Raw genomic sequence first — 13,330 nt, 5'->3', positions numbered from 1 at the left:
TAGCTCATGAAAGCTTATGCTCTAATAAATTTGTTAGTCTCTAAGGTGCCACAAGTACTCCTTTTCTTTTTACTGTCAAAAGAGCAACTCACACAACTGATGGATCCACTCCATTCCCTCATGGGAGGAACACAGCAAAATGTGTTGACATTTTTGCTAATGACAGGTACTTGGATATTATGGTGATGGGGTCATAATAGCCTACACAGAAAAGAGCAAAGCACCAGTGTAAAAAAAAACAGACTCTAAGAGATCCAAGCTTCCATTCAAGAAAGGGCTACAGAGAGACTGGACCAGGAAGAGAGGAGAACAGTACAGCGACAGAGTAAGGGAGAAAGTCAGTGACCAGTCAGTCATACCTCCTCAAAGATGTGGGAGGTTGTGAGAACTGAGGGCATTCCCCTGACACTGCACTACTGGGAGGGAAGTTTATTCTATTTTGCTTTCCTTTCCAGAATCCTGCCTGCCGATTTCTTCTCTTCTGAACAGCACCAGCTGTCCAATCTTCTTTTCCTTCAAGATGGGATTCATAAAGTCATTGCTTCTACCAGCAATTGTGCACACCATGTGTATGTCTCTATTTCTAGGCAAAATATCTGCATCCTATGTAAAGTGCCCTGAGTGCTTTCATGTTGTCTATTCTAAGTGTGCTGTTCCAGCAGCCACATCCCCCATTCTATGTTTACATCTTCTGAATCACCCTGACTTCTACCCAGAACCTAAAACCTGTTTGGAAACAGGTCCAAAACTCTGGTTGGACATAAACCCACTAAGTAGATCTTCTCCCTCTTTTACTGCTGTATCTCTGTAAAGTTACCCAATCACTGTCTCTTGCACCATCTCATTATTTCCCCCAGACTGTGCCTCCAACACACTGTTTTGAGGACTCATGCTGAAGTCATTCTTAACAAGCCTAAAACCAGCCAAGACTCATCAGTCAACCTGCCCTATCCCTTTATCTCTATGAGAAAATCAACCTGTCCCTCTAAATCTGCTATTCCAGTGGTTCTCAAACTACAATTTAGGGCAGTGGTCTCCAACTTTTTTATGCCCAAGATCACTTTTTGAATCTAAGGGCAACCCAGGATCTACCCCACCCCTTCCCCAAAGCTCCGCCCCGCTCACTCCATCCCCCACGTTCTCCCCCACCCTCACTTACTTGCACCAGGCTGGGGCAGGGGGTTAGCATTCGGAAGGGGGTACGGGCCCTGGGCTGGGGCCAAGGGATTTGCAGTGTGGGAGGGGGCTCTGGGCTGAGCCTGGAACAGGGGTACAGGAGGGGGTGAGGGGTGCAAGCTCTAGGAGGGAGTTTGGGTGCAGGAGGGGGCTCTGGGCTGGGGCAGAGTGTTGGGGTGCAGGAGGGGATACAGGGTGCTGGCTCTAGGAAAGGAGTCAGGGCTTGGGAAGCAGGAGGGGGTTCAGGGCGCAGAAGGGGGTATGATGCTGGTTCTAGGAGGGGGCTCAGGGATGAGGTGCGGCCTCCCACCAGGCAGCACTTACCTCTGGCGGCTCCAGGCACAGCGAGGCTAAGGTAGGCTCCCCACCTACCCCGGCCCCACACCACTCCCAGAAATGGCCAACGTACCTCTGCGGCCCTGGGGATAGGCAGGGAGTCTGCCTTAGCTGCAGCCACACTACACTACCGGAGATTGCAATCAACTGGGATCAACCAGTCGGTCGTGATCGACGGGTTGATGACCACTGATTTAGGGAATATTGGTGGTGCAGACAGACCTCTCTATGAACACTATATTATAATATTATTAATTTATTTGTATTGCAGTAGTGATTATGAGCCCTAGTCAAGAGCCACCAAGCACTTCAAAACGGAAAAGAGGAGGATTGGAAGTTTAAGAGGGGTAGGATCCAAGAGATATTTATATTTCTTTGTTGATTCTCTCTAAATTAAGAGATGTGAACTACTGAACTAGCCTATATCTAACATATTGCACTGTATCCTTTACACAGTTAACAGCTAACAATAATGATGAACAAAGTAAAGATCTTTAGAACAGCACTCATTAAAAGACTTAATTTCTGATAATGAAAAACATTCCTTTCTGATGACAAATTAAAAAATAAAAAGAGAGCGAGCAAGCGATCTTGGGAATCAGCCTGAGCTGTAGCCTGCAGCTCGTTTTCATGTTCTCCTCTCAACAAGCGTAAAATTTGCTTGGAATAATTTTTATTTATTTGTCCAAATGTAGTAACAGATTACTCGTTGGGCTTATACAATACCCATGGAGTATAGCAAATCTGGTCATGTTAATATACTACCTAGCCACATAGTAAACCATTTCAATTAACCATGCCCTAGCTCTGCTAATACCAATACACTGCGAAGAAATGGCAATGTATGTTTAAGGATAATTCTAGCCTATTCTTCTAAGCAGCATATTCTAACCACTCCTTTGTTGTCAGGTTTAGGATTGCTCTACCTGTTTTGCTCTTTTCCCCCTTCCTCCTGAATCCAAGTCTGACTCAAAGGTGTTCCTTTTGCAGTCTCTAACCTCATTGTTTCCTGACTCTCTCTCATCCTCGTCCTCTCTTTTGGCTCTTTTCCACCAGCCAACACACACATACTTTGTCCTCCTGTCTGAAAAAAAGTTAAAAACCAAACAAAAAAAAAACCAAACCACAACTACTTGTTTCAGAGTAGCAGCCATGTTAGTCTATATCCACCTCTCTAACCACTGTCCTATCCTCCTCCTCATCTCCAAAATCCTTGTGCACAATGTCCACACCCAATCCCTTCATTTGATCTACTCCAATTTCCTCCTGGTCTCACTTCAGGCTAGTTTCCGCCTGGTTTACTTCAACAACACGGCCTTGCCCAAAAGCATAATGATCCCTTTGATAAGCCAAAGGGCCAGTTCTCTATTTTTATCGTTTTGATCTCTGCTGCCTTTATCACAGGACACTAGACTTGATGGACCACTGGTCTGATCCAATATGGCAAGTCCTATGTGCCTACAATCACTTTACTCCATCATTTCCAATCCTCCCCACATTGCCACAGCTGTGTTCTTCTGCCTCGCTGACCACTACTTTGGTGGCTCCTCTCCCTATCAATCCCTCTATAGCATCTCTTTAGGCAAACGTGTCTACTCCCAGGGCTTCAACTGATACATATGCCTCTAGGCAGAGGATTCCCAAATCCACCTTCTGATCCTCTGCCCTAGGTTACATCTCCCACTATCCATCAGCAATCCCCTCCTAAATGTCCCACTACCACCGCCCAATTTCTCCCAAGGAACTTCTCATCTTTCTTCCCAACCCTTCTCCACCTCCTTAGTTCCTAGTTATCTTATGTTCTAATATAGTATCTATAAGTATTGTATCTGAGCACTATACAATATTAAGGAGCATAAAATCGTACAACAAGAAACAAAAAAAATAGCACTTCCCTCTCAATGTTCTTCCAGGGAAGGTCAGCAGGACAGTGAATGGGGAGGGCTTTCGTTCATTTTCTGATAGTCATTAATTCTGGGGAAAGATTCACTGAAGATGTGTTTTATACCTTGATTTGACCACCATCAGGCCTATTAGGTACAGCCTCAGTTCTTAAGCAGGGAGTTCCACAGCCAGGGTCCTGCCACTAGAAACACTCTGCTCCCAGTGCCTGACACCAGACCCTGGGTGTATCCAGCTGCTCCGTCTCCGTGCAGCACAACTGTATTGGTGGAGGGGAACGAGCATCACAGAGAATCAACTTTGTCCACAAGTTGATTTTTTGCCTTGATTCCTATTCATCCCAGCATCTCTCACTCTGCTGCTTCAATCAAAAACAGCACTGCTAGAGTAATCTTCCTCTCCAACTTCTCCAACCACCTTCTATTCCCCAAGTCATACCCCTCTCGCCGGTGCCCCAATAGTTCTTTGGGGCAAGGACTTTCATTCATTTAGTATGTATTTGCACAATGTTTAGCACAATGGGGCTCAAAGCTGGCTGAGACTTCTAGGTGCTACCAAAACACGTTAATATCAATCTCTTCCCTGGCTTCTTGTTTGTTAGGACATCAAATTGAGACTCCTCATCCTTATTGACAAAGCTCTACACATCAACACCGTTGTGATAGGCATTTCCATAGATACCTAGAATTACTAAACTAAATGCAACTTTTTAAAGCATTGAAATAACTTATCTAGGAGTATAGTGACTTCTCCTTTAGTTGAAGTCTTTCAACCAAAGATGGATTTCTTTCTAAAAGAAATGCTCTAGCAAGCTTCACCAAAAGTTATGGGCTTGATACAAGAATTACTGGGAAAGGATCCATGGCCTCTTTTATGCAGGAGGTCAAACTTGGTCATAATGGCCCCTTCTGGCCTTACAGTTCATGAACATAATATCAGATAGACAGAATTAATCTCTGCTCCCATTTCCATCCTACTCCTCCCTATGCTGTTCCCAATTATCTCTTGTTATTGCTTCCTTTGCCTCCAGCTACTGCCCTTGGCTCCAAGCCTTCTGTCATGCTATTCCCTATATCTGTTATAGTCTCTCTCTTCCTGCCCACCACACAACCTTTCGCTCCTCCGTCAAACCCACTACTTGCATGAACTTCTTTAGATCCTCCCTTTTTTAAACTGTTGTCCAGTGTTTGTCTTGTCTATGGTAGAGTGCTACTCAAGGCAGAGACTCTCTCAGAGTAATGCATCCGATGAAGTGAGCTGTAGCTCACGAAAGCTTATGCTCTAATAAATTTGTTAGTCTCTAAGGTGCCACTAGTACTCCTTTTCTTTTCTCAGAGTACTGTGTATATCTATGGAGCTAGGTTAATGCTTCATCATTTTGTATTGCACACTGGAATAGCCAACACAAAAGGCACTTCATATAATATTATTGCACTGTACTACTGCCCCTATTTTATAATGATGTATTATCAGTACTGATCATTATAAATACATTCATAAAGTTGGATACACAAATTAAAAACAAAAGAATTTAAAAAAATGGATGCAGCATGGTCAGCTGATTGGCACTGGACTGGGAATCAGTAGATCCAAGTTCCACTCCCAGCTCTGCCACTAGTTGGCTGCATGACCTTTGGAAAGTCATTTCACCTGTGTCTCAGTTTCCCCTTAACAAAAGCCTTCCTTTGCAAAGTCTATGAGATCTACACATCAAAACCACTACGTAACAGGCAAGTGTTATACATCTTAGGGTATTATACTGCCACTCAATGTAGTATCTAAGCACCTTCTACATAATATCAATAGAGAAATCCCTAGTGGACTTCATGGAGTCTCATACTTCTTCCTTTTTGAGGTCATAACTCAGCTTGGCGCAAGATTTTGGAGCTTGATTTTTTTGTTCTATTATACACTTATTAAAAATGGGCTGTCAACCCCCCCCCACCACCGCCAATTTAAACCATATCTTCTAAAGAACTGCTAAAAAGAGAGCTATAACATGGTACTTGCTCACAGAAGGTGAAATTTCACTACTGCACAGAGCATCAGCACAAGGGCCAGGCACCTTTTAAGTCCTAAGGATGCATATGCTTTGTTATGGCCCTGTCCACATGGGTGATTTCATTAAAACCTATACAAAAAGGAGAGTTATTCACAGCATGGGAGAGATGATTTTTAACTTGATAATCCAGCTGTCAGTGGGATTCTGAAATGTCACTCCTACACCTGGCAGAACTAATTTGTTTGCATCTCCATTTTAGGAAAAAAGTAAAAAGTATAAGAGCTCCTTTTCCAATTGAGGCAGAGTGCTCAAAGGAGACCAGTACATCCTCTTGCTCCTTTCTGACTTGGCCAGCCCAAAGGACCCAGATGAAGGAGAAAGATTCTTAAAATCAAAAGCTGAAGTTAAAATTTATTATTATTTCTCTTAGCTGTTTTTTTTTAAGCTGTATTCTTCTTTAAGTCTCTTTTTAAAGGACAAACTACCTACACAAGGAGATTTTTTTCAGAGTAAAGCATATTTTGCTGCAGTTTGGATACAAGTGCCTGACACTACATAATTTACACTTTAAAAAAAACAAAAACAAAAAATAAACATGAAATGGCAAGAATATTGTTCCTTAACCAGCCACTTTAGGCCCTGTTTCTGTAACCACTTATGTACGTGAATAACCCCATAAAGTTACTCACATGCATAAATAGTTCTAGAATGTGGCCTTGTGTGAGTGTGTGTTTGATTTTTAAACAAAACATTTCACAACTGGACTAACAAAAGAGAAGTAGTGAAGACATTAAAACTGTGGGAAACAATGGGGAAGTGAATTTGAGGGTTCTTTATTTTAAAATGAGATTACCTAATATTCTGATAACAAATACAAATTGTTTTTAAAATCCAATATTAAAATAAACCAGGTCCAAAAACTACAAAGCCTCCCAAACTCAGATGGGCCTCCACATCTTCCTATCCACTAAATCCTTCTCTCTCCCGCCACCCCTTACCTCAAGAGAGCCTGGAAGAATAGATAAGCCTTGAAATATGAGCCAAAGATCACCAAATCTGTGATTTAGCATACCAGGGAATGGTATGTATAAAGGCATTTCATTCCTGAGACAAGGATTCACATGAGAATACCTTCCAAGTAACCCTTTCCACAGGGACTAAGTCTGTCCCCACTGGGAGTTCGGTCCTTGACCTTTAAGGGAGCAGGACTAGGTACTTAGTAATGAGTTTTTCTGAAGTATTTTAATACAGAGCCCAGATCCTGCAAACACTTGTGAATGCGCTCAGCTTGATAAATCAACATACTGGATAAAAGAAAGTTGGATCAGGATAATTTTTCCTCCAAACACAAATTCATAGATCCCATGGCCAGAAGGGACCATTGTGTTCATCTAGTCTGACCTCTTGTGTAACACAGGCCATAGAACTTCCCCAAAATAATTCATAGGGATATTTTTTGGAAAAGCATCCAATCTTGATTGACAAATTGTCACTGGTGTGACTGCTGCTGGAATACTGTGTCCAGTTCTGGGGTCCACAATTCAAAAAGGATGTTGATAAATTGGAGAGGATTCAGAGAAAAGCCAGGAAAATGATTCAAGGATTAGAAAACATGCCTTTATAATGATAGTCTCCAGTAGCTCAATCTATTTACAGTCAAGTACCTAAATGGGGAACAAATATTTAATAATTTAATAGCTCTTCAGTCCATCAGACAAAAAGTATAAACATGATCCAATTCAGACTGGGAATGAGATGTAAATTTTTAACAATGAAATTAATTAACCATGGGAACAATTTACCAAGGGTTACGGTAGGTTCTCCTTCTTTGGCAATTTTTAAATCAAGACTGGATGTTTTTCTAAAAGATATGCTCAAGGAATTATTTTGGAAAGTAGAGCACAGTTTGAAAATTAACTTAGTTGTTTATATTAGTTCAAAAGCCAAGGAAGTGAATTTTGTAGTTGCACAGAAATCAATTTTTCTTTAGTATCAGTTACATGCCCGAGACATTCAGTTCAGCTTGGGGTTTTTTAAATTCTTTATTGTTCTCTAACATATTGTTCCACTGTTTTCATAGGAGTTTGGATTCCCCCCCCCCTTTGAAACCAGCTAGAAAGAATATTTCATTATATACAGATCACGGAAGACAGTGAAACATACCATATATTAAACTCTATATACTTAAATTATTTTACAAAGACTTGATGGGACTTTCATCACAAAATTCATGATACAATATTAGCCCTCTCAGTTACAATCAAGTGTAGCAATCACATACCTATAAGGCTGAACTCATTCAAGAAAGAAGGTAAGTGCAAAAAATATTACAGGATTAGTGGTTCCTTCATTTATTGACAGATGTATCCAAAACACTCATTTTGTATTTAGCTCATAATACCACAAGGATACCAAGTGTCACAGGAATGGCCTCTGGTCAAGAAGCCTCCTATTGTGTTGTCTAAGATGATTTCCTGTAGCTTTAGTTTAATGGGCTCTCTGTGGAAGGAAATAAGGGCAGAGTCTGCCCTGCCTTGCCATTTGTGTTATTTTACAGCTGCGCAAAGGGAGTGCAAAGTGGTTGCAAAATAGCACCAAATCAGAATTCCTCTCACTTACAGTGGTAGCTTTTCACACTCGCTTCACACAGGCGTAAGTGATTGACACAAGAATGCAAGGCAGCAGCTTTCAGCTCCAGAATCTTCTTCCATCTCCAATAGGCAGTCTACTCCAAATGTCCACATCAGACAGCCTCTCAGACTCATTATGTAATTGGTATAGAAGCAAGTCCACTCCTACCCTCCCCAATTTCAACTCTTAGCTTTGCTGAACAATGATTCTATGAATTCACAACTTTGGTCTTTCACTAATTAGTCCACCAGCACTCTAATTTTTGCCTTATCAAGAATAAAAGTGAGCACTTTGATTAGAAAGCAAACTTCTTTTTTTGGTTCAATTATAATGAAAAACAGACAATATCTTCTCATCAGGGAGACAAACACAGTACATTTTTGTCTATCAGGTAGTGGATAAACATCCAAATTCCTGGTCTTCCCTTCACTATAACCCTCATTTATTTTTATAAGATTTTGAAGTAATTACACACACACTCTCTCCTTCAAAAGACAAAATACAGGAACTGAACAATAAATCAGAGAGAAGAGAAGTGGGTTTTCAAAAAGTCTGTGTAGTCCTGCTAGAAACATCCATGAAAATGCACAGTAGAAAGGAAAATCAATGTAGCAAAATAAAATACTGGCTTTGTTTTACTTCCATTTTGGTGATTAGTCCCCTCAAATGCTACTGAAATGAATGTATTAAGAATATTTCAACTCAATTTTTCTTTTTTAATTGTGCATATTGCAAGACATGCTCCATTTCACAACTGCAATGCTTTGGGTTTTGTTGCTCCTTTTCGCTCCCCCTTTCCTCCTGTTTGTATGGCACCCTTATAGGACTGGATTACATTTTTACAGTGCCATGTGTAAGCAGTGGGAGGAACCACACCTCAGAGCATCCGATTCCTTCCTTAATTCTTCCTCAGTATTGACTCATTCAAGCAGATTATAACACATGCAGAGCTGGTCTACACAGGGAACTTACATCAGCATACCTACGTGCCTCAGGGGCATGAAAAATCCACACCCCCAAGTGACATAACTAAGTCAACCTATACCACGGTGTAGACAGTGCTAGGTTGACAAAAATTCTTCCATCAACCCAGCTACCATCTCTCAGGAAGGTGGATTACTGTGCTGATGGGGGAACCCTTCCTGTCAGCGTAGGTGGTGTCTACACTGAAGCACTACAGCTGCAACTGCGCTGCTGTCGTGATTTAAGTGTAGATGTACCCGTAACCTCCCACTCCCTAAATGTCTCTAGACAGTGCACTGGGACTAGAGCCAAGATCCCATTATGTGACTGCTATTCGTCCCGCTCTGCCCTACTGTGGTAGGGAGAATAGCAGCTACACAATATCTCTATCCTTTCACACCCAAGATCTAGGCAGACTGCACAAGGGCATAGAAGTGAGAGTCTTAGTCCTCCTAACATACCTGCACAGCCACATAGGCCAGGTTGCTGTCACTGAGTATGTTGCAGTACGTTTGTTCAGTCAGGAACTCTGTCTTCATATCTATCGGTAAAGTACCTAGGATACTGCTAGTCCTTTATTAACAATAGACACCCAGCACCACACAGAAGGTGCTCGGGATTGCACCCCTAAGTGGATACAGGGGTTAGCTGTTATTTATCTCTGACCATGCATTCCCAGAGTGTGGATCTGCACACCACAACCTGCCCACAGCTAGACCTTCACACTGGGTATGCAGTTATGGCACCAAAAGAAATTTAAAAAAAAAAGAAGTCCCACTCATGCTTCCACATATATAATAAAACACATGCTTAGATGTAGGCAGTGAAATAGGATCTTAAAATTTACTCCTGGGGGAATTCTGCACCACTGCACAATGCAGAACTTAACAAAAATTAACGTGCGCACAGAATTTCCTTTCTTCCCCACACAGAAATGGGCTGCAGAGATGTTGTCCGCCACGAGGGGATGCTGTACCCGGCAGAGCCCAGCTCACAAATAGAACACAAGCCCGGGGAGGAGAGGGAGGGAATTGGAGGGTTCCCAGCATGCCCTGAAGGAAGGAGGCGGTGGTGCACGGGAAACTCTGTGCAAGCCTAGGACACAGCATCAGGCTCTTTCTCCCTCTGGATCCCTGGGCTCTGGGGGAGAGGGGGTGTAAGTGTCTGGCCCCGGCTGGGCTCCAGGGGGAGGAGCAGAGAAACAGGAACTGGGTTGTCATAGGGGTTTCCTTAACTCTCTGCCCCTGGGGGAATTTTTGTGTGTGTCTGTATTGTTACAGACATACTTGCTGGACAGGTATTTTGAAATAAATTACCAAAGTAATTGAAACTGGCATGATTATATAGTGTTATTTTGACAAATAAAATGTGCAGAATTTTAAAATATTGTGCTCAGAATTTTTAATTTTTTGATGCAGAATTCCCTAAATAGTAAAAACTACAAGGAGAAAAGATTGGGTTCTTACTAAATTACCCAGCACAGCTTTGTAAGATGGTCCCCACTTTTAAACCATTAATTTTATTTACAGGATTTCTGTACATGGCAGGAGGAAGGGGGCAGCAAGCAAAAGAACCAAAGAAGCTAGTTGTATTCCCAAGTAGAGAAGTATTTGTAATATTCCTTGGAGATTGTAATCACAATGAATATCATTAGGACAATTAGTCACTTAAGTGTTATACACATTCATTACCATCCTCTTTTATGCAGATGGTATATACTGTATACAGCAATGATACCATAGCCAAAATCAAAATTACAGACAGCTTTTGACTCTTTATAGAATTTTTTCCAAAACAACTTGTTCTGAATTCAGTAATAAATGTTATATTGTTTGGAACCAAAAGCAGATGATGTATACAGTCAAACTTCTGAAAACTGAACACATATGGCAGGATTGCCCTGGAGAATGAACTATTAGAATTTAACTATCTGCTTATCATTTTTCTACCACATTTATAAATGTGAATCAAAAGTATGACATTTCATTATGTTATTAGTGGCTTCTCTTGTTTTCTACATTAACCAACAATCTATAACTTCTGATCCTGAAATACATACTTCTGTGATATCATATTTAATCAACATACAAAATTGTGTTTACCTATTTGGAGGTCACACCTCTATTGAGGAGGGAGGGACAGATAGAGAATGTTATGTTACAGAATAACATTTCTGGTCATGCAGGCAAAGCCAGGAGTAAACAAATCTCATGCTTCAAGGTACAATCTGATCACAAGTCAGAAAGGAAACCTTAAACCGTGTAAAGTATTGCACATTTTCCCCCCTACCTCTACACATAACAAGTAGTGGTCACTGCTGAGTGCAGGATTTCAGCCTCAAAGGAGCAATGCTATGTATGATCCATAATGGAAAATTTTATATTTCTGTGTTTTAGATACACTAAGGAAAATTAAGGCACATATTTATTGTTCCCTTGTATCACCTGAAGACGACTCAGTGGTCAGTTTGAAATGAGTTAGTGGTCTCAGGCCTTGATACAAAGCCCACTGAAGTCAATGAAGAGACGCATATTGATTTCAAAAAAAAAGAAAGAAAAGTGGCACCTTAGAGACAAGTACTCCTTTTCTTTCTTTTTTGGGAATACAGACTAAAACGGCTGCTACTTTGAAAAGTATATTGATTTCAGATGGCTTTGGATTAGGTTCTTAATGCAGTTCCTGCTAGGCAGCTCTCTAAATCAGAAAATCCACCCTCATAATTGGCACCAGCTGATGCTATTATTGGCCATTCAGTAAAGTGTACAGAAATTGAACTGTACTCTTAGGCTAGGTCTACCATTGGAAACACATCATGTTACGAAACGTGTTAGCCACATGCTTCAACACGATGTTAAATAAAACTTAGTACCTAACACATCTCAGTAAGATATTTTTAAAACATAACTATTCTTGTCTGCGCTAAGGGCAAAATCATGTTTTAACATAAAGATGCATCTTCTCAGTGCAAACAAGCCCTTGCTGCAGGATAAAGTGTTTAACCAAAAAACAGAGTTATGGCATATAGGCAAGATAGTGTGGGGAAGCTTGTATTGCGCATCCTGAATACATTCTGGAGATAAAGAACTTCATTTGTAGTGCTTTCACTGTCACATCTTTTAGGATAACTTTTTTTAAATGAAAATTATGGCATATTCTAGTTTAATTAAATTGGTTACTGTTTCACTACAGGGCTGAAAGCTACTCCTGTGGTAGGAAGTTATAAACAAACTTACGATGCGATGCCAGCTAATTTAAAAGATGTTTGCTTAAATTCATTAGTTGTATTACAAGGAAAAACAATCTAAGGAAAAATACTGTAAAAGTATCTAAACTCTCTTATTTCTGCAGCTCTATGTAAAGAAAGGTCTTGGGATTTCTTTAAATGGAGAGATGGGGAAAAAGAATGACCACACTCCAAAGATATCTTAAATATTCTCTATAAACCAAAGTCTGTTAATAGGACAAAATGAACATAATGAAGACCATACATACCAATTCTGCACAAAAAGAAGGACCTTAATTGCTCATCCTGTATTGCAGCATAAAGTGTGCTGCTCCAGGTAACAGATGCAGAGGGTCCAACAGCAACAATTATGTAGACATCAAATACAGCATGGCTTATCAAGGCAATACATGTCTTTCAAGATCAGGTGCTCATCAAGCAGATGACTCTTCAGACAGGAAGCTGTAAATGAAATCATACACATGGATATACAGAGGAAACATTTGGCTTCACAAGCATTTTTTTAATATGTAAGCATTGAAGGAATTTCTCTTATGGCTCAAACAACCATACACTATTCACAGAATCAATTTTACTTACAGTTCAGTAAACCTTTTATTCAATTTGAAAGAAACTGTAGGCTTTAACTTATCAGAGAGGCTGCAGTGTAACATCCTGGGGTTCAAAGATGCTCTGCCACATTTCAAGATTTTTGGCAATGAATTTGGGCTATTATTAGAAATATCTGGTTGCTAGGGAAAACTCTTGTAATGACACACACTACCCACGAAGCAAAATTTGCTTTGCAAATTAGAAGTGGGGAAAAAATCAAGATGGGGAAGGATCATAATGGTATCTATCATAAGGATAATTACATAAGATGAATACAGACATTTCAGTTGTTCCATCTGTAGGTATGGTGTATGATACTGTAGCATGTGCACTTCAACATATGCAAAACATATAACACAGGAGCTATGAAATAAATAGATCAGGGATCTAAATTAAAAGGCAGGAAAAGTGCATTTTTTAATATATAAAGAAAATTGCTAGTTTCACAAAAAGAAAAAAAACAGAGAAATATTACAAAATACAGA

At 40.5% G+C, this 13,330-nt stretch overlaps 1 protein-coding gene across 4 annotated transcripts in view; it reads right to left on the bottom strand.

Annotated features, from left to right (window-relative positions):
• The window catches only part of TIAM1 (TIAM Rac1 associated GEF 1), a 272,534-nt gene that overhangs the window by 181,476 nt on the left and 77,728 nt on the right, over positions 1 to 13,330 (bottom strand). For all 4 annotated transcript variants that reach the window (XM_043508816.1, XM_038375199.2, XM_043508788.1 and 1 more), the window contains exon 2: positions 12,503 to 12,695. The gene's annotated coding sequence lies outside the window, so the exon portion shown is untranslated. The remainder of the gene's footprint in view (positions 1 to 12,502; positions 12,696 to 13,330) is intronic.

Source organism: Dermochelys coriacea, chromosome 1, assembly GCF_009764565.3.
Source record: "Dermochelys coriacea isolate rDerCor1 chromosome 1, rDerCor1.pri.v4, whole genome shotgun sequence".
NCBI classification, from domain to species: Eukaryota; Metazoa; Chordata; order Testudines; family Dermochelyidae; genus Dermochelys; species Dermochelys coriacea.
This window is presented reverse-complemented; position numbering and strand designations above follow the sequence as displayed.